Genomic DNA, 27,603 nt, shown 5'->3' with positions numbered 1-27,603 from the left:
TGGCACAAATAGAGATAAATGGGTTTGATCTAATAGCCATTGCAGAGACGTGGCTGCAAGGAGACCAAGGTTGGGAACTAAATGTTCCAGGGTCCTTGACATTTTGAAAAGACAGGCAGAATGGTAAAGGAGGGGCTTGGATGAGTTCATGGAATGCATTTGGGACAGTTTCCTCGAACAATATGTTATGGAACCAACCAGGGAACACGTTATTTTAGAACTTGTATTGTCTCATGAGACAGGGATTAGCAATCTCATAGTAAAGGATCCTCTGGGGCAGAGTGATCATATTATGATAGAATTTCACATTATGTTTGAGAGTGATTTGCATAAGTTCAAAATTAAAGTCTTAAACTTAAATAAAGCCAATTACATAGGTATAAGTTGAAGGTAGATTGGAAAAAAATAGATTAAAAGGTATGGCAGTAGATAAGCAGTGGCTCACATTTAAAGAAATATTTAATAATTCTCAACAGAAGTACATTCCATTGAGAAACAAAAACTCCACAAGAAAAGTGATCCATTTGTGGCTAACTAAAGAAGCTAAGGATAGCATTCGATTGAAAGATTAAGCTTACCATGTTGCAAAGATTAGTAGTACGCCTGAGAATTGGGAGAGTTTCAGAAGCCAGCAAAAGATGACCAAAAAATAGACTATGAGTGAAAACTAGCAAGAAATATAAAAACAGATTGTAAGAGCTTCTACAAGTATGTAAAAAGGAAGAGAGCAGCAAAATTAAACATTGGTTCCATTGAAGATGTGGCAGGAGAAATTATTATGGAGAATAATGAAATGGCAGAAACATTAAACAAATATTTTGTATCTGTCTTCACAGTAGAAGATGCAAAAAGTATTCCTAAAATGATCAGGAACCAAGGGTCTAATGAGGTTGAGGAACTTAATGTAATTCATATAAGTAGAGAAAAAGTACTAGAGAAATTAATGGGACTAAAAGCCAACAAATCCCCTGGATATGATGACCTACATCCTAGGGTTCTAAAAGGAGTGGCTGCAGAAATAGTGGATGCATTGGTTTTGATCTTTCAAAATTCCCTAGATTTTAGAATAGTCCCAGTGAATTGGAAGGTAGCAAATGTAACACCACTATTCAAGAAAAAAGGGAGAGAGAAAACAGGGAACTACAGGCCAGATAGCCTGACATCAGTCATCGGGAAAATGCTGGAATCCATTGTTAAGGAAGTGGTATCAGGGCACTTAGAATATTATAACATGATTAGGCAGAGTCAACATGGTTTTACAAAAGGGAAATAATGTTTGACAAATTTATTGGAGTTTTTTGAGGATGTAACTAGCAGGATAGATAAAGGGGAACCAGTGGATGTAGTATATTTGGATTTCCAAAAGGCATTCAAAAAGGTGCCACATAAAAGATTAATATACAAGATAAGGACTCATGGGATTGGAGGTAATGTATTAGCATGGATAGAGGATTGGTTAACGGACAGAAAACAGAGAGTAGAGATAAATGGGTCTTTTTCAGGCTGTAACTAGTGGGATGCCACAAAGATCAGTGCTAGGGCCTCAGCTATTAACAATAAAAAGAAAGAAAGACTTGGATTTATAAAGCACCTTTCATGACCACCGAACATGTCAAAGTGTTTTACAGCCAATTAAGTGCTTTTGGAGTGTAGTCACTGTTGTAATGTATGAAACGCGACAGCCAATTTGCGCACAAGCATGCTCCCACAAACAGCTATGTGATAACGACCAGATAATCTGTTTTTGTTATGTTGCTTGAGGGATAAATATTGTCCAGGATACTGGGGATAACTCTCCTACTCTTCTTCAAAATAGTGCAATGGGTTCTTTCACATTCACTTAAGAGAGCTGACGGGGCCACGGTTTAACATCTCCTCTGACAGTGCTGCCCCAGAGCAGTAGTTTAAATTTTTTGTGCTCCAGTCCCTGGAGTGGGACTTGAACCCACAACCATCTGATTCAGAGGCAAGTATGCTACCCACTGAGCCACAGGGTAGCCTATGTTAAGGACCTAGATGAAGGGACCGAGTATAATATAACCATGTTTGCTGATGATACAAAGCTAGGTGGGACAGTAAGCTGTGAGGAGAACACAAAGCATTTGCAAAGGGATATAGATAGACTAAGTGAGTGGGCAGTAAAAGTGGCAGATGGAGTATAATGTAGGGAAATGTGAGGTTATTCACTTTGGTAGGAAGAATAGAAAAACAGAATATTTTTTAAATGGTGAGAAACTTTTAAAAGTTGGTGTTCAGTGAGATTTGGGTGTCCTTGTGCAAGAAACACAGAAAGCTAGCATGCAGGTACAGCAAGCAATAAGGAAGGCAAATGGCATGTTGTCCTTTATTGCAAGGGGGTTGGAGTACTAGAGTAAGGAAGTCTTGCTACAATTGTACAGGGTCTTGGTGAGACCACACCTGGAGTACTGTGCACAGTTTTGGTCTCCTTATCTAAGGAAGGAATATACTTGCCTTGGAGGCAGTGCAACGGAGGTTCACTAGATTGATTCTTGGGATGAGAGGGTTGTCTTATGATGAGAAATTGTGTAGAATGGACCTATACTCTCTGGAGTTTAGAAGAATGAGAGGTGATCTAATTGAAAAATACAAGATTCCGAGGGGGATTGACAGAGTAGATGCTGAGAGGTTGTTTCCCCTGTCTGGGGACACAGACAGGGGACACAGTCTCAGGATAAGGGGTAGGCCATCTAAGACAGAGATGAGGAGGAATTTCTTCACTCAGAGGGTTGTGAATCTTTGGAATTCTCTGTCCCAGAGGGCTGTGGATGCTGAGTCTCTTACTATATTCAAGGTTGAGATAAATAGATTTTTAGAGTCATGGGGAATCAAGGGATATGGAGATCGGGCGGGAAAGTGGAGTTGAGGTTGATGATCAGCCATGATCTTATTTAATGGTGGAGCAGGCTCGAGAGCCCATATGGCCTACTCCTGCTCCTACTTCTTATGTTCTTATGTTCCTGTTACTATTAGAGAATAGGATATTGTAAAATAGTTATTCTAATAAAACTAAATTCTCAATGCTATATATCTTCTTAAATATACATCTTTTATATATCACTTTGTTAAACAGGAAGATGCATGTTGAAGTCTATACTATGCTGTTGTATTACTGTAATCATTTACTAAAGCAGCATCAGCATCAATCATTGAAATTCAGCTCACCTTCTGCTCACCAGGCATGCTCCAGGCATAGAGGGTGGGGAGGGAAGCAACTTTGATGAGTAGCTATGCCCCTAATGTCAACAATCCCCAGTGTCCATCCTTTTTATGGAACTAACTCATAGCAACCAAACATATTTTCCACAGTGGTCAGTAATGAAAAATTAAATGTTATGTTTGCATTTTAACACCTATGCTCCATTAAAAGATTTATTTCAAAAGAAAGAAAATTAAATCACAGGACACAGCATGTTTCTTTCTGTCATGTACATTTATTTTTCATGAGCTTTTATTTTTAGATTTTTCACAATTCTGTCTCTTTTCATCCCTGTGTCACATTGGTCTCACATTCGATATATTGAAAGTTATTTCCTTGTGCACTTTCAACACCAAGATACAGAGAACATATTGCAGGAACTGTCATTTTGGCAAACACGTATTTATAGTCAACTCATGCATACTCAGGTTCGTCGCTGCTTCTTCTGAATACTTATTTAACAACTAGAACAATTGATTCTGTGTTGAAAGCTTTTTGGGGGGGCATTGGTACGTTAGAATGAAAATACAACAGTCTGTTCTATCCCTATTTTTATTGTTGTGAGAAATTGATGTCCACCAGGACATTTCCCAGTATTAATAAAATCCATGGTTGAAGCGAATAGTATAGATGCATTTAGAATCATGGAATCATCGAAATTTATAGCACGGAAGAAGGCCATTTTGGCCCATCGTGTCCATGCCAGCCGATAAAGTGCTATCCAGCCTAATCCTACTTTCCAGCTAGTGGTACGTAGCCTTGGGGAGGCTAGACACACATATGAGGGAGAAGGGAAAAGAGGGTTATGCTGGTAGATTTAGATAAGGAAAGATGGGAGGAGACTCGATTGGGGCTGGCATGGACTAGTTGGGTGGAATAGCCTGCTTCTGTGCTGTATATGCTATATAATCATATGCAATCCATTAAAAGCTGCTGTGAAACTTGGAAACTGGATTTTGGCTGGAACCTATAAGTAAGTCAGTCAGAGCTATATTGATATTACGTAGAGTCATAGCAGTTTAAATCTGTTAAAATAAAATCGAATTAAGGTACACATTCCTTGGGGAATTTTCATGACACTAATGTATTCCCAATGTATAGAAGCCTGTTGCTGTAACGTTGTCTGATTATAATGAATATTGTTTATGGTTCGCTTGTTAATAAAGTACATCCTTCTTTAATGACATGGTTTTCATATGGCTCCCTACGGGGGAATTATAAAGCAGAGCTATTGAAATTAGTATTGAAGGAACTTTGCTTAATGGTGACAATCTGATAAATGGGCAAGTTAATTTCCTCAATAGTATCCCAATTAATAAGCTTCAGCTATGCTTATTGTTATGTCTGTAATGTACCTATGAATGACTCCACGAGGCAATGTGTTGTACTCAAACTGTAGTGACCTTGGTCCTTTATTCATAACTGCAGAGTGAGGCAGCCGTATGGTGGCTCCCCTTTTATACAACCCCTGCCACCAGGGCAGGAAAGCCCGGTTTCCACCAGTTGTACCCTCTAGTAGTGCTAGCATGTAAAAACACTGTGTAAATCTTATTGATAGTACATCAGGTAAACAAGTCTCTATCTTATACAACTATATAGTGACTACACAGAGAGTATATCTATAGTCTGCATATATAACATCACTCTCCCCCATGTCCTTTGTGCCAATTACCTTTGCACTATGTGCTCTGGCTTAGCTCTCCCCAGACATAAGTGCCAATAGCCCTTGCACCTTGGCTGCGCTTTGGCTTGGCTCTCTCCCTGTTAACCCCCAAGTCCTTTTGCCACAATGGTGGGTAGTCGTTACCAGTTTGGATGGTTCGATGATGCAGTGGAGGTTCCAGTGGGTTCTGGGTGTGATCCATGTGTGTGTCCATGGCTACATACATCCATTCCCCGTCCCCACAGCGAGATCATGCAGCTGGCCTGTTACATTAACATACAGGATCAGACACAGTGCTAGTACAAAGAAAGGAAGAAAAAAAAATTTTTTTTTACAGTTTGTATCATGACACCTTGGTTCAGTGACTTACATTTGTTACACTTACAGTCGTGCACCAGGATTGGGTAGATTGCATTCATGGTTCAGTCATGGTCAGTACTGAGGTAGCAGTACAGGTATGCAAGGACGCTAGTTCCAGAGCAACCGGACCTGGTCCTAGTCATCTAATGGTGGTGCTGCGCCCCCCTGCTAGTGGGGTGGGCTTGGTTCGCTCACCTTGCCAGGACTCAGGGCCTTTGCCGTTGCCTAGTGGTGGGCAGAGCCACAGATGTGTGTGGCCTCCCTGTCCTCCTTTGAGGGCTGAAGAATCTTCTGCCTGCTCTCTAACAGTGTTGGGAACCTGGCTGTTCCAGGTCCTGTTTGGGGAACTCGTTGGTTCTGACCTTTCGCTCCTGGACATGGCCGAGGTAGCGACTGGGTCTGGGGGCTGCGCCGTCTCCACCCAGGTGGTGGGCAACGGTGGCCGACTGCACGTTTTGGCAGCGCTTTTGTTTCCAGCTCCGTGGCGAATAGTGCCATTGGGTGCCTGCAGAGTGGTAAAGACCTGGGGCAGGGTATCAGGATCAGTGCCTTCACCCTCCTGAGGTTGCTGGCCTATAACTTGAGGGGATACCTGGGGTAGGGCACTAGGATCAGTGCCTTTATCGTCCTGAATTTGCTCGCTTGCTACTTTTGGGGATACTCTATTCCCGACATCTCGCAACAACATTTTGTTCTTTACATTCTTAATCAGTTCGTTAAATTGATTGGCATGCATACAATGTCTCTTTAAGTTCAGTTGGTTTCAGGTCTCCTTTAAGAGAACCCTTCTGGCTTTACCCCAATCAAATCCTTTGTTAGACACCACGTGTAGGTCCCTCAGCATTGCACCTCCTGGTCTGGTCACGGCCATCTTTTTTTCCAGCCACGCTGCACCTCGCTGCAGCAGGGACGCCACCTTGCCTCTGTCCTTGAGGTCGACTGCCTTGATCCTTCTCTCCCGCGATTCTGCCACAAAATCTGGAAGAGTGCCTGTGAATTTGATCTTCCTCCCCAAGAGTCCCGCCACTGGAGCCGGGAAGGTACTTTTAGGTTGTTCCTGTCAGATCATTGCTACTCAGTCGTGATGGATGGTCTGTGCCTCAGGTGCTGCGCTGGTCTGTTCTCTGGTGCCTGGCCCAAGCGAAGGTGAGGCTTTGCTCTGCCTCTGGGCACGGGGGACATCGGTTGCTAGAGTGAAGAGGTCTTCCCATTTCCACTGCATCTTCCCCATCCACCTTCTTCTGAGTAGCGTTGGACCATCACCTGCAACAATCCACAGAGGTAACTTGTGCACCACGCCATTTTGGATTACACTGGGATCAGCTCCTTGGTGTAGGTGTGCAATTTTTCCTGTACTGGAACCAGCTTTGGTTATTTTTCATTCTATAGCCTCAAAGGCATCTTGCCTCATCACTGACTGGCTCACTCCCGTGTCCACTTCCATGAAGGCTGGAACGCCGTTTATCTCGACTTCCATCTTCACTGGAGGACAATCAGTGGTGCAGATATACATTCCATACACTTCTTCTTGGGGCTGAGCTGCCTCTCTGGCCAAATCATCATACTCCCCGCTGGATTCAAAGTCATCTACCGATTCCTCTGCTAGAGGGTGAGTCGTATTTCTTTTACACATACGCTGGAGGTGGCCCTTCGTGTTACAGGCTTTGCATATGTACTCAGCAAACCGACACTGGTGAGCCCTATGGTTTCCTCCGCAATGCTAGCATGGTGCTACTCGATTAGTACCCCTCAGCGGACTCTGAGTTCTGGAACCCTGAGGTCTGTGCTCTCTGCCCTGGGCAGAGCCACGTTATACAGTCTTGCCTGTGAAAGGCACCATTCTGTGTACAGTACTTGCCAGGTTTGAATCCACAGCATGAATAATTTGCTTGGTGCTGCAGGTCAAGGTCATGAACTGATGCTGATGGCTTCTGCAGGTTGACTGTGGTGTCGGCAGATAATAGCTTGTGAAGGAGGCCCTCGTGGCCAATTCCTGTAACAAAGATGTCTTGCAATACTTTGTTGAGGTGCATGCCAAAATCACACATTGCCGCAAGTCTCCTGAGGTCGGCAGCATATTTTGCAATCTCCTGGCCCTCAGGCCTGCGGTGAGTGTAGAATCTATGCCTGGCCGTGAGGATGCTCTCTTTTGGTTTTAGTTGGTCGTGAATTAGTTCAGTCAGCTCATCGTATGTCTTATCCTTGGCCTTCGTGGGTGCCAGCAAGTCCCTGACGAGGCAGTAGACCTCGGGCCCACAACTGGTCAGCAGTATAGCCTTGCGCTTCTCCACCGATGCTTCCGTTTCCCCTGCCAAGTTGTTTGCCACGAAATATAGCTCAAGTCTTTCCGTGAAGGCATCCCAATCATTACCCTCTGCTAAGTCTTTTAATGTGCCAAAGGTAGCCATAATTGCGTGAAAGCCCGTATTCTCATCGTCAGTTATGTCTGTAATATACTTATAAATGACTCCACGAGGCAATGTGTTGTACTCAAACTGTAGTGACCTTGGTCCTTTATTCGTAACTCTAGAGTGAGGCAACCGCATGGTGGCTCCCCTTTTATACAGCCCCTGCTACCAGGGCAGGAAACCCCGGTCTCCACCAGTTGCACCCTCTAGTGGTGCCAGCAAAGTATATACACAGTGTAAACCTTATTGAAAGTACATCAGGTAAACAAGTCTCCATCTTATGCACCTATACAGTGATGACACAGAAAATATATCTGCAGTCTGCATATATAACACTTATGTCCCTACCCCTCTGAATTACTAACATTACTTTAATGGTGTACATATACTGGATTGTTAGCAATAAACTATTTTTATATGAACTTTTTTATTGGGGGCAGGATGATATAAAGTATAAACATCTAATTCATCCTGGATAGGATCAATATTCCATATATTTGAATCATACCTCGACAGTGATTATGCAAATAGGACATATCAATATCAAAGGCATCAATGTTAATCATATCAGTTCCTATAGCGACTTTCCTTTGCACCTTATCTGTTGTCCTTACAAATCTTTACAGAATCCTTCCATAATCCAAAGCAGAGAAAAAAAGCAACTCAGTTTGATACCACATCTTCCACCCTTCCATCACAACTTTTTCTGGATGTGTTTTCTGATTAGAAGTTAATGATGTCTCTCTTTTGGCCTTTTAGAAGCATCCACTCTTCGGAACACTATTGATTTCTGACTTGGGCAAATCAATAGATAGTGTCCCCTGAGCATCAGTAGATTGTAATCCCTGTGGCTCAATACATCATCTTCCCAGCAGACTGGTTAAAATATTCTGTTCTGTCAACCGGAGTCCATCTGTGTGAAAGGTTGGGATGCTTTTTATTCTGTGAAATAAATCTGTCCAGATTAGCAATTTATCTTTTCATCATGCACTCCCCCGCTCAGTATTCCTCTTCATTAGTTTGAAGAACTGTGTACCGAAACCTACTATTACATTGCCTTATTACATCTCGGGTTGTAATGACCACATATAAATGACCACGGAGCAGGTTCAAGGGGCCATATGACCTACTCCTGCTCTTATTTCTTACGTTCTTATGTAATCCTTGATCATGTTGCTAGGATTTTCTTATTTGTGTTGAATTTTAGTCTTTTTTATTTTAATTAATCAGCACAAAATAAAACTTTTAATATATTCGAGACAATCCTCAGATGTTCAAGGCACTTTGATAATTAGATTGCCTTTTGTGGCAAAAACGTTTCAACAAGATTGATAACCTCAATGGTGGGCATTAATGCCTAGGAATAAACTTTGGAATGTGATTTGCTTCACAAGCGAACATGGAAAGCTAATGTGAGGAATTGAGGTTTCCACCATTATGTGTCTGCTGTAAATGTTATTTTCATCAGTTTACCGACTGTACAGAGTGCGTGGCCAGAATCTTACCAGCTCTGCTGAGAAAATGGCCATGATTGACAGAGGGGCAGAAGTCCACTCTGAACTCGCCTCCTTGCGAATTTCCAAAATGTCGGCTCTGGCTGCGGATTGCAGACCCAGTACGAAGTGGCGTGTCAGACAATTGCTCTAGTTAACAAGCTGCTTAAAGCTATTTAAGCAGCATTTTACCAGGTCCAAAGTATTTTTCCAAGTTTTTTATGAGGTTCATATCCCTCGGGTATCATGTTAGGTAAGTGTGTCTATTCTCAACAACTCTGGTTTGGTTTGAATAGTTGACAGTTGCAGAAGTGATATAAAAGCTACCATTTCATTGCTGTTCACTTTCCAATCAAAGAAGCTGGAGCCTTCAGGATTTGGAATACACTTTTCAGCTTTATGGAGGTTTGAAGTGTTTGCAGTGAACTCTCTAACCAGAGTCACATCTTTGGAGCAACTTCTCTCACCATTGACAGATCGCTTCTATCATCTCAACTTCAGCTGCCATTTATTCCATCAGCATCGGTGCCCTTGAAAAATTCTCACCTTGAATCCCACCACGATCAGCCCCAACACCAACATCACTAAACACACCAGCATCACCAACAACAACACCAACCTTCTCCACAAGCATCTGATACTGCACAGGACACAGGGCATCAGCACGGCCAGATTTACTTCACTTGATGCTGTACACCCTGGTTGCCACATGATGCATCAGGTTGGCACTACCCCACACTAACATCATAAAGCATCCCTATAATGCCCAAGCCACGCCTTTCACACGCATCGCCTTTGGGGAGGGGGAGGTACCATTATGTCTCACCATTCACTGCCATCAACGAAGCCACTTCCAAAGGTGCACATTAGCAGAATCTTTACATCAGCATTGATGATAACGCACAAGTGTCTACCCTTGTGCGTTGTTAGTTGGTATAATTGGACAAGGATGAGGGTAAGTGTGAGGGGTGTTTAGTGAGGTGGGGATGTGATAATGTAGATAGATAGAGAGACAGGGATGGGTGGAGGGGATGAGTGGCACAGCAGGATGTGGTTGAGTGTGCCTTTGCAGTAATGTTTCGTGATCTATTGAGATCATTGAAAGGTTTGCATCACTGCAGCCTGATCATCCTGATGACATCTCTGCTTGTGCCCTCCTGTGCAATGTGCAATCAGGCTGCGTTGGTGTCCTTGGAAAGTCTCCTCTGCCCATTGGAAGGGAAGAGAACCTCGCTGTGTTCTGTGACTCCCTCCATAAGCATTTGGAGGGAGTGATGGGAGAGCTTGAGTGCAGCCATGCACCTCTGTGTAATACTTGTCAGTGTTTGCAGCACCTCAATGCTGTAGAACACTGTCAGCACAACTGTCAAAATCAATGCGGATGTTGTCCCTTTAAGGAAACTGGCTGATGATGTGTCATCAGATGATGTCATCTGATCCGTTTTCTTTTAATTGGCCGTGAGCCTCACAGGGCAGGGTTAACTAACCCCATCAAGGTAAAATCACTTGTAGAGTGACGGATGAAGAAGGCAGCAGGGTTCCAATGCACACCCGATGTCTCACGCCTTGCTAGGAAAAATCACGGCCTGTGTATGCGGAGGCAGAGGGGTGGGTGGTGGGGTTAGAGAGATTTACATTTGGCCAAGTAGCTTGTTTCTGTTTGTTAAAGCAATAAATATCAAACATTGCAGCAGGGTCTCAAATGTTTCTAGCAACAGGAAATCCTTGCTGCCACTGTAAATTGTTGCATTGCTATGTAGATAATGATTCAATGGAAAATATTGGGCAGACTTATTTCCAGAAAATCCACTAAAATTGTCATTCTGATTTGCAGCACTGCATGGTCCCTCAAAACATGTGAAAACATGGCATTGTAGGAATTGTAAATACAAATTGTACATATAAAAGTGTGCTTTTTATTGAAAACACTACTAGAGATTGATAATCTAGATGTAAAATCTTTGTGACGTTAATTTGGGACTGGCATTGGTTGCAGCCCTATTTTCATAAAATGATTAAAATGAAGCCACTGAGCAGTTTGCCAACAATAGTTGAGATGCCGCACAACAGTGATCCTTGGTTTGAGTTCCAGCTGTATCTAATACCACATAGTCCAGCTGTAAATTGTGAGACGTTTCGCCAGATTCATCCTCCTCTTGGAAATAGCAGAAAGATTCCGCTTTAGGGGTGTATTCACCATGCCATGAAATAAACAGCTCTTGCAGCGTGTGTTTGTAAAGATGTGCCAATGGTGTTAGATACACTGAAATGTTCCCTCCTCCCTTCAAGCGAAATGAGGATTTGTGAGAAAATGAAAAAAATGAAAAGAACAGAAATAAACAGAATGAAAAGAAAGTGAGGAAACATGGGAGGTGCAAACATTTCATTCCAAAAGGAAATATAGGGCACAAAATTGCTCTATTTGCGTCTCCCCTTAGTGCCCCTGTGGGAGCGAAACTGTTTTCGGCTGGGGGGGGAGGGCGGGGAGAGAGAAGGCGTTGGCTCCCGCACAATTGCGTGGGAATTAACAGAAGTGTGTCATGGTAGCGCTACGCACTGCCAGTAGCGCCCTGGGCCGTCGCACAACCGGTGATGACATCATCGCCTTGCATGACGACCCCTTAGCTTCACACGATGACCCCTTTCCTCCCCGTGATGGAAATTGCCCAGCACCCTGCAAGGCTGCAGCGAATTGTGTCAGCGCTCACCTTGCAGGTTATGAATGGGATCCGCTCGCGGGACTGAAGTTAAAGGGGAGGTGGGGAGCAGCATGTAACACCATTTTAATTTCAGCCAACTCAACTGTCGCCCCCTTCTGTCTTTCCTTGGCATGGTCAAGGCCACTATCATGCAGCCCGGCACTCCATTTGAAGGCCTGTGGAGGCTATCAGAGACTCGGCAGAGTGCGCAGCGGCCCTTCCCCTTAACGGCAGGGGAGGGGCATTGAAACGCATAGGTGCTACACAGAGCAGCCACGTAGCTGTGAAGAATGTGCCCAAATAGTACCCCGAAACTCGCCCCAACAGGAAGTGGAGCGCGCGACTTTGCGCTCCACTTCCTGCGAGGGGCAGTAACCACAATTTCACAGCGGGGCAGGACTTCCGCACCTGGTACAAGTATTCCCGCCCCAAGTCGGTTACCGCCCCCAATTGGGAAGCTGGTGAATTTCGCCTCCTTAAATTATTGGTAAAGGAAACATACCTGATCTATTGAATTTCTGAAATACATTGGGCTGGATTTTCGGTTGTCTATTGTCTCAGTTAATGGCCAGAGGGGGCGTTAATGCGAGCTTTAGAGCTTACTGACCAAGCGCACAGTTTCTAGCGCCCTGATGAAAAATTCATGAGAGGTTTGCTGGGGGCGTAAACCGCTAGCGCCTGGCAGCTGACGATCACTCCGATCATGATGTCTGTCCTGGTGCAACGAACACCCTTGCGCCCCGCTCAATAAATTGGGTGCGGCCATCTCATTTAGCACCCGCCAATAATCACGTCTGAAAAAACAGTTGGTAAAGGCTTGCAGTGTCGTTAACCAGTGGCTACTTATAGGGATGAGGAAGCACTTCCCTCGGAAGTCACAGACAGTGCAACCTTTACACACAGCACGATGTGTGAGCTTCCAAGTTTGCAGCAGCAGATAGACATAACAGTTCAGCTGGGGGCATTACGAGTTTGCCAGCATAACATTCTACATGCTCGAGAAAGGCGGCATCAAGAGAGAAGGGCTGGTGGCCATGTCGGCGGCCGAAGGAGGCCAGCCCATAGATGTTGGGGCAGGAGGCCTTACCGCCCCCCCCGCCCAATGGCTTTACCGCCAGCAATGCTCATACCTGGACCTGTCCGAGGAGCAGTTTGTCAAAAGGCTGAGCTTCCGAAAGGAGGTGGTTACAGAGATATACCATCTCCTGCAAGCAGACTTGCAGCCTCACATCGGCACCAGGACTGCGCTGCTGGCACAGTGAAGGTCTGATGGCACTCACCTTCTATGCCTCCGCTCCTTCAAGTCTGCATCAGGGAATATATGCAGTGTCTCACAATTCGCAGCACATCGTTGCATCCGTGACATCACACAGGCTCTCTACACCCGATGAGCAGGGAGAAACAGGATGAGCGCGCATGTATGTTTTTTTACAGGATCCCGAGGGTCCAAGGAATAATTGACTGCACGCACATGGTCTTGCAAGCACCATTCCAGAATGCCAGGGTCTTTAGAAACAGAAAGGGATACCACTCCCTAAATGTGCAGCTGGTGTGCGACCACATGTCTCCATGTTCTCCTCATCCCTCTTGTGAGATGACTGAACCAAAAATGTGGGTAGCGTTTGGGGAGAGGGCAGGAAGGGCAGAAGGAGGGGGCATCGTTATTTTGGAGCTACATGTTGTAAGGCATGTGGGCTCAAGGGTCAGGAGTCTCAAAGAAAACGGACATCTCATTCACAAACTGTTACTGTCGCATGGGGGCTGTGCCTCGCTGGCCACCACCGACCCGACTAGTGGGCCCATGAGGGCGGACACTCACTCCTCGATCGCGATAAGGTCCTGGAGGTCTGGCTACCCACCTCCTGTCCACTCCTGCTCTCGCCTGTTCTGGGCGAGTTTGCAATGACCAAAACAAGAAGTTGTCAGTGGGTCTGTGGCTAGTTGTGTGTCACATGTGTCTGCAGTAAGTGACTTGATACTAATGTCATGAGGTGTGAATCTCTGCATCTCAGCCTGTGAGGCTGCACACAGTGGATGTGTCAAAGCTTGGATTTGGGGAGAAAGACCTACGAGTAAGTATGAGGCTGAAAGCCTGTGACTGCGTATGGAGAGTTAAAAGGGGTTGGTGGATGTCTTCAGGCTGAGTTGGGAGCTAGAAGGGGAGGGACGCTTGGATGGGTGGGGCATGTCTGGTGAGGTGGTAAAGAGGTTTTAAGGTAACTCCAGCAATGAGGAGCACGGCCTGGTACACATAGAGAAGGGGTGGGCAGTTTAAAGCCTTTACATTGTGTAAGACAGTGACGATGCCCCCGTAAGACAGTGCAATGCAAGGTTAATGTAAAGGGTACTCACCCTGACGACCCCAGTGAGGTAGTTGTATTTCTTGTGACATTGAGTCGCTTTCCTGACAGCCGTGTTGCAGACAGAGATGTGCTGGGCCACCTCCCTCCACAGTCCCCTGAACACCCTTGGCAATGGCCTTTGTCTCCCTCCAGGATGTAGCGCATTGTTGCGCCTCTCAACAGCCTCAAGGGCCGTGGTTGAGAAGCGGTGCGCTCTCTGCCTTCCTCCCTCTCCTTCATTTTCCAGCTCTAAGGTCAGTGAGGAGGTGGAACTGTGCAAGCGAATATTTACCGTGCCGTGCCTTTAAGACTCGGCTTTTCCCGGGATCGGAAACGGAGATCGGCGCATGCACAATGGGTCGGAAAAGTTTAGCGCCAACATTTTCGTTAGCGCCCCCCAGGTGAAGTGTGTAACGGCTGCTTTTGCACCACCTTCAGCTCTTCGTCCGATACCGATAAATTTATCAGCCACAGGTGTAAACTTTTTCAAGGTGCTAAGATTACTGCTCCACCTGGATTAGCACCGCAACAGAGGCGCGACCGAATTTTCACCCTATTGTTCTTAATAAACTATGTCTTCATATATATTTCAGAAAGTCAAGTAGAGGGGAATTATGACTGTGATCCATTTATCCTCTTATCTGCTATTTCTTTTATGCAGGGGTTTTAAGCACCTCCACACTTGATGGCAAATCCCACTTTATCCAGATGTGCGAGGCAACTAATACCACCTGCTTTTCAGATTTGCCCCATAGTGATCTTTTCTCCTTCACCGTGTAGAAATTGTGATAAAAGAAGCTACTTAAATGTAATTCTGCATTTTCCTTAATTAACATTCACTTTTCCTCTCTGCTCTTCAAATACCCTTGCATCAGATATCATTCTCCAAGTACTAGAGTGAGCAAAGGACCTACTCCCAGGCCTCAGCAGTGCTGTGGGATGATAGAATGTGTTTGAGAGTGGGAGTCCAGAGTGAGTCAGCCAACAGTTTTCTCTTTCTCCCAAGGAGTAAGTGCCTGGCCTCTAGTCACTGCTTTACTCTGGCACTGTGGTTGAGATTAAGTACATGCCAGGTGAAAAACCATCAAGGTTTGTAGAGGGCATGGTACCTCCATGACCACGGTTTTAGGTGGCAGGTGGACGAGAGGGCTGTGGCTGGCAAGGTGACCAGGGTCAGGGACCTGCTCGATGGCGGAGGAGTGGGCTGGATGGCGCCAGATGTGCTGGCACGGCGCCTAAACTGGGCCGACATACGGCGCGCGGCCAATGCTATCGAGTTGCTAAAAACAGCGCTGGGCCCTGACTCCGTTAGGTGTGTCGAGGAGGCTCAAGCACGTGGGGAGATCCCGTCCGAACTGACCCCCCATCCGGACGGAATTCCTCATCGGCGCCAAGCCCCGAAACCTCCCTCGGGAGCCGGCGCCTCACAACTTGAGCCTCCTCAGGGGACTCCCCTCCGTGCCGTTCAGTTCTGCGCGGAGGGGTTTCCTGTACTGGCTGCTCCTGCACACTCTCCACCTTGCCATCCTCGTCTACCGTCCAGACACACCATGGCGCACCATCTTGCTGTCCGGAAGAGGCAGGGGTTCCCAATGGAGTGCATTCTACGCGGGAGTCCTCCTACTATTTATTGGGGACTTGGCTTGGAGGGTGGTGCACGGAACAGTCCTGTGAAATAAATTTTTAAGTCGGTTCACGGGCTCCCAGGCTGCCTGCAATTTTTGCGGTCTGGAGGAGTCCATGTTCCATGTTTTTACGGAATGTGCGAGGTTGCAGCCCCTATTCCAATATCTGAAGGTGCTGCTCCTCAAATTCTGGTTGCACTTCAGTCCCACACTCCTGATCTTTGGGCACCCTGTGCGGAGGGGAGGGGGCAGGTCCGAGCGCCTCCTCGTAGGACTGCTCCTGGGCATGGCCAAGGGGACCATCAGCTGGTCCAGGCAGTGGGTGGTCGAGGGGGTCATTCAGCCCAACTGCCCGCCTCTCTTCTGCAGTTGCATCCGAGCCAGGGTGTCCCTGGAGATGGAGCACGCGGTGTCCACCGGTACGCTCGCGGCCTTCCGCGAGAGATGGGCGCCGGAGGGACTGGAGTGCATCATCACCCCTGGCAACCAAATTTTAATTTGATTATTATTGTTTAAAGTTTAATTTGTTTAATTGCCGGTTTTAGTGCCCCCCGTCCTCCCTTTTAGCCAGGAGGCACTTGTATAATTTGTGTTTTTTAGTGCCCTAAATAAAGAGCACTTGAAAAGTGTTTGGAGTGTCCCTCAGATCAGGGGGCACTTGATTTAATTATTTAATTTGTTTCCTACAAAAGAGCTGTAGAGGACATGTATCCTACACGGTGTATCATTGAGAAGCACCAACATACTGCACCACAGAACCACTCGAAGTAGCTGCTTTTTGATTCTTCTACTTAACCTGATCCCAAATAAAGTCATTACTAATGATTTAGAAATAATATAATGGGTCTGGAGGTACCAAGCAATCTGGAGTTCTTTCCTTATGCATCCATAAGGCAAGAAAAGGCCAGCTGTGAATGAAGTCACAAGCTAACATGGATTTCCTTGTCTGATTAAGTTCCTGAAGGCCCGCATTGAGAAATGACAATTGTGCAAGATTGTTCTTGACATAGACAAGTTCCTTGATATCTCACTGACTCACTTGAAACCCATGGATGCTACCAAACTATCCTGATCCCCAAAAGCTCTTGGCTTTCAGTAGGTACTCAATCATACTGACAAGTCCATGTTCCTATCATGTTACATGATGCAACGACTTGACAAAATGTATAGATGTATTCTTTTCTCTGAATTAAAAAAAAAATCACAGTTCATGAAATCTCCAGAGAAAGACTAAGATGGTCAAGCAAAGAAAAAACAGAAAACAGAAAACAACAAATCACTTCAAAACATCTAATTTAAACTTTAATTTATAAAGATAGAAAGATAGTAGGGAACTGATTGTGTGCTGCACTAAATAATATATTGTTAAGGACATAGCCGTCTATAAAACATTGCAGAATATAAAATAAGGTACCTCTTTACCCAATAGAAACAATATCCAATCTGGAGAGCAGGACATGAGCCATTCACTGTAACGGATCTTTAGGCTCCGGTTTTACGCCTGTCAAACAGATAAAGCATGATCTAATTTCTAAACCATCCTTTTTGAGGGATTGTACTTTATTTTATTTTGCGCCCTAAATTCCACAAAGGCACCAATGAAATTAATCGGTTAGCCAAGAGCAAATTTGACCACATAAATAAGCTCCTGACCCCGTATCCTCTCTGTCACCAAGATCACCTACTTCCACCTTTGTAATATTGCTCGTCTTGGCCCCTGCCTCAGCCTAACTGCAACTGAAACTCTCATCCATGCTTTTGTTACCTCCAGAAAAGACTCTCCTGGCCGGCCTCCCATCTTTCATTTTCAGCAAACTTGAGCTTATCCAAAACTCTGCTATTTATGTCCTAACTCATACCAAGTCCTTTTCATCCATCACCCCTGTGCTCGCTGGTCTACATTGGCTGCCAGTTCAGTAGCACATTGAATTTTAAATTCTCATCCTTGTGTTCAAATCCTTTCATGGTCTCGCCCCTCCCTACCGCTGTAATCTCCGCCAGCCTTACAACCCCCGAGAACTGTGTCTTCCTCCAAAACTGGCCTCTTGTGCATTCCGGATTTCCTTCTCCCTACTATAGGTGATGTGCCTTCAGCTGCCTGGGCCTTAAACTCTGGAACTCCCTCTCTAAACCTCTCTGCCTCCCCACCTCTCTTTTCTCCTTTAAGACGCCCCTTAAAACCTATCTCTTTGACCAAACGCTTGGTCATCTGTCGTAATTTCTTCTTATGTGGTTCGGTGTCAATTTTTTTTTGTCTTGTAACTCTCCTGCAAAGTGCCTTGGCACGTTTTACTATGTTAAAGGCGCTATATAAATAAAAGTTTTTGTTGTTGTTAAAATCTACCTCTTTGATCAAACTTTTGCTTACATGTCCTAATAACTCCTTATGAGGTTCGGTGTCAAATATTGTCCCACATTAGGACATTTTACTACATTAAAAACACAATAAAAATGTAAGTTATTTTTATTTTGGATTACCTGCACTTATAATTTTTTTCTTGTAATTCTTATGAAAATATTGGTATTGTAAGTTTTGTGAGGTAAATAATGGTTAAAAATTCAGCAGTTAGATAATAGATTAGTGGTTATTATAGTTACAACATAAGACAAACTATTCTTTAAAAGCAAGGTTAACTGTGTGGAATAATAAGCTTTATTTCATTGGCTGAGCTTTTCATTAGAATTATAAGTTGAATTGTCAATAAGGTATCAGTACTCTCTGCTTTTGAGTATGGATGGAACCCATGTAACACAACTAAATTACTAGATGAAAGGAAATAACTAAAACTCATTGCTAGCATGACAGAAGTTAATATTAAAGTTATTATCAAAATGAGACATTTTGTTCCAGGTGTGGTAGTCCGAAAAGTAAACAATAATACAATCGAGTCTAAAAGAGAAGAAAGAACTTTGATTTCTCTAGTGTCTTATCATATCTGGTTTAACTACTTTTCAGGCTGTTACACTTGAGCTATTTATACACACACACACACACACTTTCATAGGCTCTGTCTGCCTGGTCCGGTTCATCAGGTGGTCAGTAATTATCGTATGGCACTATTTGAAGAATAAGGTGCAGTTTCTCCAGAGTCCAGGCTAACATTTCCCCCTCAATCAACATCACTGAAAAAAGTGTTTTATATATGGCATCTTGCTGTGCACAACTTTGCTGCTGCATTTTCCTACAAAATAATAGTTACTGGACTTCAGTCTTTCATTGTTTTTGAATCATTGAGCTATTTCATATATGGCTGAATATTTTTCTTTTTGAAATCAAATTTATTTTTATAGTTTTTTTTCTGAATCACTGCAACAGCAACATCAAGCTGCTTCTTTTCCATGTCATCCTTCTACAGGAAGTCACCGAACTCTTTTAATAGCAGTCAGAAGGAGCATTTGGAATTCTACTTCAGATGTGCTGGGAATACGCACACACACACACACTTGTATATTCTGGACTAAAATCCAATTGGAAGCCTGCTTCAGAGCAATTTTACAGGGTGTGGGCCCCAATTATGGCTCTTTTAGGAAACTTATCTTTAATGGTAATAATAGCAGAGCATGATAATGAATCCCTCTTTTTGGAACTGCAAATACTAATGCTAAAGTTGCTAATTTAATTTGTAGATCTGATTATTTATACTATAGAATCTCTTACATTCAGGGTGACTTCACATGAACTCTTAACATGGCATTCCAAATTAGTGTCTTTATTGCTTGCATAGTCCTGAACATCAGTGGTTATATTATGTTATATCGACTTTAGGGAAAACTTCAATAAAGGGATGACATAAACATTAAAATGATTGTTTATGGCCCTCATTTAAGACTTGTAAATATTTTGTTGAAATACACTGTATAGTTTTAGAACTAAAAATGTTTATTGAACTTGATTTGCCAGGTGCAAAAGTCTTTTCCTGCTATGATGTTTGTCCCAAACTACATGTGCTCTATTAGCTTCTAAACGTTATTTTATAAAGTTCTGCAGCATTGAGCATTTCAACGTGAGCGTTCAATATTCACCACAAAAATGTATATTAGTCTGAATACTTACTGTTCCCTGCACTTGGTATTCTTGTGTTTGGTTTTATTTTATCAGAGCACGTGAAGATAAAACATACACTGTGACAATGCTCACTTTTTGCCCACTAGTAAATAGCAAAAAGAACTAACTTCTCATTGATTCCTTATATTGCATCATTACTGTCACTAGAATGAAATTTACCTAAAAAATAATGGATAGCTAAGAGTACGTTCAAGGCTTTAACCTAATCAAAATCTTTAACTAACCTTTTAAAGTGCATGTGCAATTTTAGAGTGCTTTAGAAGCATCATTTGAATTCTGTGGTTAGATTTCTGCCTTGAAATCACCCTTGTGTACCTTTATAATTTTGAGACTGAAGCAAACTCTGACCTACGTTATATTATAATATTTCTGTATTATACATTTTCATGTCAATTTTTTAATTAGGCAGGTAATGTGGATTTAAAATGGGACTCTGGAGCTCCTCTCTGAAAGCAACTCTTTGCCCCGATATTTATGGGGAGACAAGGAGGGAGCGGAGACGAAAGGGGGCAGGGGGGTTGTCAGAGTGGATGGGAAACCCAGAATTTTTTCCTTCCATTTCCCAACCGTCAGCCGGCCAGATTCAGATGCTGATGGATTGTCTTGTGGGAAGGCTTTTGGCACCAGGCCACAGCCAGGGAGTGGAGAAGAGGGAATGAGGGAGGGAGAGATCGTGGAGGCCGGGGTGGAGTGCGGGGACATCAAAGATCGGGGGTTGGTGAGATCGGAGGTCGAGAACAGAGTATAATTTGAAAGTCCGGGGTAGAGGGGTGGGGAATCGGGGTGGGGGGGGGAGATCGAAGATCGGAGGAAGATTAAAAGCCATGGGCGAGGGAAAGGTCAGTGAGAGATCAAATGCTGGGGCAGGGGGAGAGAAATCAGGGGGGAGATTGGAGGTCGAGACTGTGATCATAGGCCGGTGGGGGAGATCTGGGGGGAGATCAGAGGACCTAATCTGTTTCTGGCCGCAGCCAGCCCAGATTGAGAAGCTGGCTGAGTGTCGGGTGGGTTGGCCTGCAGCTCTGGGCAACAGCGATCTGGCTTCAGTGAGGGGGAAGTCTTCGAGAGAGGGTCGGACAGTTCGGTGGTGTTTGGAAAAATTGCGGGGTGGTGTATAGGTTTGCTTGTTGGGCTGGGTGGAAGCACTCTTTCTCCTCCTGGCCCACAGGCCATACTGTAAAGGCAATTACTGTTCCATCCAGCCCATCCCGCCTCCCTTTAGCTGCCGGATCTCTTGAGGCCCGGAAAACCCACATGCAGGTGTTAAAAAAATAAAAATCCATTAAAAAAGAGGCATGCAGCCTCCTGAAAATATGGTAAGCATAGAAACATAGAACGTAGAAAATAGGTGCAGGAGTAGGCCATTCGGCCCATCGCGCCCGCACCACCATTCAATAATATCATGGCTGATCATTCACCTCAGTACCCCTTTCCTGCTATCTCTCCATACCCCTTGATCTCGTTAGCCATAAGGGCCATATCCAACTCCCTCTTGAATATATCTAATGAACTGGCATCAACAACTTTCTGCCGCAGGGAATTCCACAGGTTAACAACACTCTGAGTGAAGAAGTTTCTCCTCATCTCGGTCCTAAATGGCTTAACCCTTATCCTTAGACTGTGACCCCTGGTTCTGGACTTCCCCCAACATCGGGAACATTCTTCCTGCATCTAACCTGTCCAGTCCCGTCAGAATTTTATATGTTTCTATGAGATCCCCTCTCATTCTTCTAAACTCCAGAAAATACAGGCCCAGTCGATCCAGTCTCTCCACATATGTCAGTCCTGCCATCCTGTGAATCAGTCTGGTGAACCTTCGCTGCACTCCTTCAATAGCAAGAACGTCTTTCCTCAGATTAGGAGACCAAAGCTGAACACAATATTCCAGGTGAGGCCTCACCAAGGCCCTGTACAACTGCAGTAAGACCTCCCTGCTCCTATACTCAATTCCCCTAGCTATGAAGGCCAACATGCCATTTGCCTTCTTCACAACCATGCTGCACCTGCATGCCAACCTTCAATGACTGATGTACCATGACACCCAGGTCTCATTGCACCTCCTCTTTTCCTAATCTGCCGCCATTCAGATAATATTCTGCCTTCGTGTTTTTGCCACCAAAGTGGATAACCTCACATTTATCCACATTTTACTGCATCTGCCATACATTTGCCCACTCACCTAGCCTGTCCAAGTCACCCTGCAGCCCCTTAGCATCCTCCTCACAGCTCACAACGCCACCCAGCTTACTGTCATCTGCAAACTTGGAGATATTACTCTCAATTCCTTCATCTAAATCATTGATGTATATTGTAAATAGCTGAGGTCTCAGCACTGAGCCCTGCAGCACCCCACTAGTCACTGCCTGCCATTCTGAAAAGGACCCGTTTATCACGATTCTCTGCTTCCTGTCTGCCAACCAGTTCTCTATCCACGTCAATCCATTAACCCCAATATCATGTGCTTTAATTTTGCACACCAATCTCTTTTGTGGGATCTTGTCAAAAACCTTTTGAAACCACATCCACTGGTTCTCCCTTGTCCACTCTACTTGTTGCATCCTCAAAAAATTCTAGAAGATTTGTCAAGCATCATTTCCCTTTCATAAATCCATGCAGACTTGGACCGATCCTGTCACTGGTTTCCAAATGCGCTGCTATTTCAGCTTTAATAATTGATTCGAACATTTTCCCCACTACTGATGTCAGGCTCACTGGTCTATAATTCCCCATGTTCTTTCTCACTCCTTTTTTAAAAAGTGCCGTTACATTAACTACCCTCCAGCCCATAGGAACTGATCCAGAGTTGATAGACTGTTGGAAAATGATCACCAATGCATCCACTATTTCTAGGGCCACTTCCTTAAGTACTCTGGAATGAAGACTATCAGGCCCTGAGGATTTATCGGCCTTCAATCCCATCAATTTCCCTAACACAATTTCCTGACTAATAAGGATTTCCTTCAGTTCCTCCTTCTCGCTAGATCCTCGGTCCCCTAGTATTTCCGGAAGTTTATTTGTGTCTTCCTTCGTGAAGATAGAACCAAAGTATTTGTTCAATTGGTCTGCCATTTCTTTGTTCCCCATTATAAATTCACCTGATTCTGACTGCAAGGGACCTATGTTTGTCTTCACTAATCTTTTTCTCTTCACATATCTATCGAAGCTTTTGCAGTCAGTTTTTATGTTCCCAGCAAGTTTCCCTCATACTCTATTCCGCCCCCCCCCCCTGCTAATTAAACCCCTTGTCCTCCTCTGCTGAATTCTAAATTTCTCCCATTCCTCAGGTTTGATGCTTTTTCTGGCCAATTTATATGCCTCTTCCTTGGATTTAACACTATCCTTAATTTCCCGTGTTAGCCACGGTTGAGCTACCTTCCCCGTTTTATTTTTACTCCAGACAGGGATGTACAATCATTGAAGTTCATCCATGTGATCTTTAAATGTTTGCCATTGCCTATCCACTGTCAAACCTTTAAGTATCATTCGCCAGTTTATTCTAGCCAATTCACGTCTCATACCATCGAAGTTACCTTTCCTTAAGTTCAGGACCCTAGTCTCTGAATTAACTGTGTCACTCTCCATCTTAATAAAGAATTCCACCATATTATGGTCACTCTTCCCCAAGGGGCCTCGCACAACAAGATTGCTAATTAGTCCTTTCTCGTTACACATCACCCAGTCTAGGATGCCCAACCCTCTAGTTGGTTCCTCGACATATTGGTCTAGAAAACCATCCCCAATACACTCCAGGAAATCCTTCTCCACCGTACTGCTATCAGTTTGGTTAGCCCATTATATATGTAGATTAAAGTCGCCCATGATAACTGTTGTAAGGACCAACTCACCTCCATTAAAACTGGAAGTGGGCAGATTGGCGACAGGTTGGAGTTGGGTTGCCTATTTTTTAAATTTTCAATCCTGTAAAAGACACTAAAGAATTTGGACACCTTGTTATTTTCAAGACAGTTTAAAGTAGTATATAAGACAAACAATGAATTGTTGGTACAATTGCTGCATTTATTTGCTTCTGCGTAATTTCAGCTCTGTGTAATCTCAAGTCAGTTGTGGCTCCGTGGGGCACTCTCGAGATGGGAGGGGTTAGGAGTGAGCAGGTGTTGCTGATTACTGCAGGAGTTGGAGTGAGTTTGTAAAAAGTTGTTGGTGTTTTTTTTTCTCCAAATTTTAGGGCCTTTTAGGCCCACAAACATCAGTCAGATGGCTGCTGAGGGGCCTGGAGTGCTGGACCCCTCAGAGGACAATGCTCCCAGGATGAATTTAATCAGGGGAGAAAATGTTTTGAGAAGGGAGAATAAAAGGCCCGAAGATTTGAGCCGGGACCCCAGGAGACGTGGAAAAGAAAATCTGATAGTGGTTCACCGCCAGGATAAAGAGATGCGAGCTTGGGATATCATCCAGGCAGCACATGAGGAATGTGGTGAGGAAAGTTGCTTTGTTTGCCGGCCAAAGTTGAATGTTGGATTCGAAGTGATGGTCAATGGCCAAGAGGATATGGAAAGGCTTTTACTTAGCCTGATGGTTGGTGAGAAGTACTTGGATGTATCTCTGCTGTATTCTGAAGAGGTGAAGGTCTCATTCTTAAATATGTGAGTTTATGTTGAAGATGATGCGCTGATAAAAATGTTGGAATCGTGGGACATTAAACTTTGCTCAATAATAAAGAGGAGATACTATCCAGGAATGCGGGTAGCCGATGGAACCCTTTATGTGAAGGTGCGGTTCTCAGAAGGGGTGAAATCATTACCCTACAGCATGAAATTCGACACAATGGAAGGAGTGCAGTACTTCCGGGTACTGCATGATAACCAGGTGAAGGTTTGCTTTTATTGTCTTGGACACAACCATCTAGGAAGATGCTGTCCAGACCTGTACTGTTATAACTGGCAAGCCTGGGCACATTGCTCGGAACTGCAAGGCAGAGAGCTGTGCGGTTTTTCACAAAAACCCCACCCACTGTGAGTGTGAGGCAGATGGAAGCCCCTTGAGCAATTCGAAAATGGGAGAAGGAGCAAAAGGTGTGAGACAAGTGGCCAGAAGAATGGAGCAGATGGAGGACACAGCCGCTGAACGGAATGATTTCAGACGCAAGAAGAGGCAGAAAATTGCGGAGCAGAAAATAGGATGGAGATAGTGGAAAACACACCAAGTATGGTGGAAAAGGACAAAGGCAGCAGAGGACAGCATGGGTCAAGGACAGAGTCGAGCCATGATATGGCTCACCTCTCCCTAAAGAATCAGGTATCCGTGGGGGGAGCATAAGCAGGGTGTAGGGTAAGTGTAAGTACTCCAAAGACAGATGGGGAGTCGGATATCTTGGGGAGCAGGAGGGGGCAAGACAAGGAGAGGGTGCAAGAAACAGGAGCCTTAAAGGGGCAGCAGGATGGGAGCGGGGAGACAAAGATGCCAAAAGGAAGCAAGATGGGTGGAAATGTGCCAATGTCCCAGAGAGAGAAGAAACAGGGAGCAAGGATCAGCGGTAGAGATGAGGCCGAAGGGAGTGGCACTGCTGGAGAAAGCATGTTAGCAGGAAGACTCTCTAAGGGAGATTATGTATATGATGGGGAACAGGGATGGGAGTTTACAGAAGAGCTTGAGAGTGAGGAGTCAGAGGACAGGAGCGGGGAGACACAGAAGCCAAAAGGGAGCAAGATAGGTGAAGACGCGCCATTGACCCAGCGAGAGAAGAAACAGGGAGCAAGGGTCAGTGGTGGAGGTGAGGCCGAAGGGAGTGACACAGTTGGAGAAACCATGATTGCAGGAACACTCTCTAAGGGAGATTATGTATCTGGCAGGGAGCAGGGACAGGAGATAACAGAAGAGCTCGAGAGTGAGGAGTCTAAGGGGGTTGGAGACATGAAAGTGAGGAGTGAGGTGGCATCACGTAGAAAGGGAAAGTTTAGTGAGAGGCAGAAGGAGGGAGAAGGGGCAGCTCCTCAGCCTAAACCTAATGTAAGGAAGAGGCTGAAACAGTAGGGAAGGTTTAATCAGGAGTTAAAAAAGAGCCGGAGGCTGCAGCAGAAAGCAACAGCTGCCTGAAAAGTTGGGAAGGTGCATGAGTGGAGGGAAGAGACAGAGATTAAATGATGAGGTGTGTAATATAGTTCCATCTAGTAGACTACTGCTCCACCTAGTGAACTACTATGGTAATGCAGTCATTGCTGTTTACAATAACAAAAAAGGAATGGAGCCATCTTGTATGTGTGTGCTTTAGTGATGTCGTAGAGAATATACCTCATTTGGCAACATATGATTGGATTCCTGTATACCCTAGCTCAACATTTTGTTGGTGGATGATTCCAGCCAAACAACAGAGAGACTAGAGAGGTCCTTTGTGTTTGTGGAACAGCTAAAAATACAAGGTCAATTCCAAGCACACTTGATTGAATTGCCAGAGTCCAGATGGCCGCGCCTATGGAAATAATAGGGTGCTTGGATGCATTTCAATGCCACCGAGAGACCTTTGGAGCATATGTGGGATGGCTAGAAATGTTTTTCACTGCAAATAGTATCATCGAAGCCCCTGATGTAGAAAACCATAATCAGGTGGTTTTAGAAAGAAAACACTGAAAAATGTGCTTGTTCCGTCAAGCCAAAGGACACACCACTGAAGGAGATTCCAACAGCATTACAGTCCTGAGCCCCTGGAAAGTGGTGACTGTTATCATTTCAGAATACAAGATTAGTTAACTGACGACAGTATCAGTGAGTACATTGTAGCATTAAAAAAGCTATCTATTCACTGTCATTTCAGAAACTTTCAGGAAGCTAGCATTGCGTGACAGCTTAGTTTGTGGGATGAAAAATGAAGCAATCAGAAGGATGTTGTTGACAATCCCTAAATTGACTTTTGATTTAGCTTGTCAGACAGCTATGTCAATGGATATGGCCGACCAATATTCCGGAGAATTTTATACCATTTCCAGTCATCAGACAACTGAGGTGAATTGCCTGCAAGTTAAAAGAAAAAGGCAGTTGGGCCCCAAGGCTTCAGCAACTGGCTAAGGTAACAATACAGTGAAGTCATGATATCGGTACCTTGCACAACACATTGCTCAAAATTGTCCATATGTGAAGGCAGAGTGTTTCTTCTGCAGGAAAACTAGGCATCCAGCGATGGTATGCTGACTGAAGAGTAAACCAACTTTCAAGGCTATAAGTAGAAATCCCCAGAGACTACATAGCATGGAAGAAAAGCAACAGAACGAGGAGGTTTTGGAGATAAACATCATCAAGAGCACATGGTATCTCACAGCGATTCGCGAAGTATCGTCATTCAAGTAGTTGCTGCAGGAACCAAGATAACCATGGAATCGACACTGGTGCATCCGTGAGCGTAGTACCGGAATCGCAATATCTCTGTAAATTGTGTGATTTCCCATTAGATAAATGGAAGATAGAGCTGCGAGGCTACTCAGGGGAGCAAATTCTTGTGGTAGGTCGTATCATCGTACCGATGAAATACAAGGATCAATTTCAGAGCTTGCCTCTCTTAGTAGTGACAGGAGACAAGCCTGCCTTATGAGATAGAAATTGATGGGGATCACTGAAGCTAGATTGGAATGAGGTTTTTCACGTTGAAAAGAGATTTGCATCGAAGGATGATGTAATGAAGAAGTATCCGTAGATGTTCTGTGAAACAGGCAGTCTGATCCAAGGCTTCAAGGCGAGTGTCAGGGTACAGAAGGACGCTAGATCGATTTACTGCAAGCCAT

This window comes from Pristiophorus japonicus, chromosome 7, assembly GCF_044704955.1.
Source record: "Pristiophorus japonicus isolate sPriJap1 chromosome 7, sPriJap1.hap1, whole genome shotgun sequence".
Lineage (NCBI taxonomy): Eukaryota > Metazoa > Chordata > Chondrichthyes > Pristiophoridae > Pristiophorus > Pristiophorus japonicus.
The sequence above is the reverse complement of the archived record's forward strand: the minus strand, read 5'-3'. Positions refer to the sequence as shown.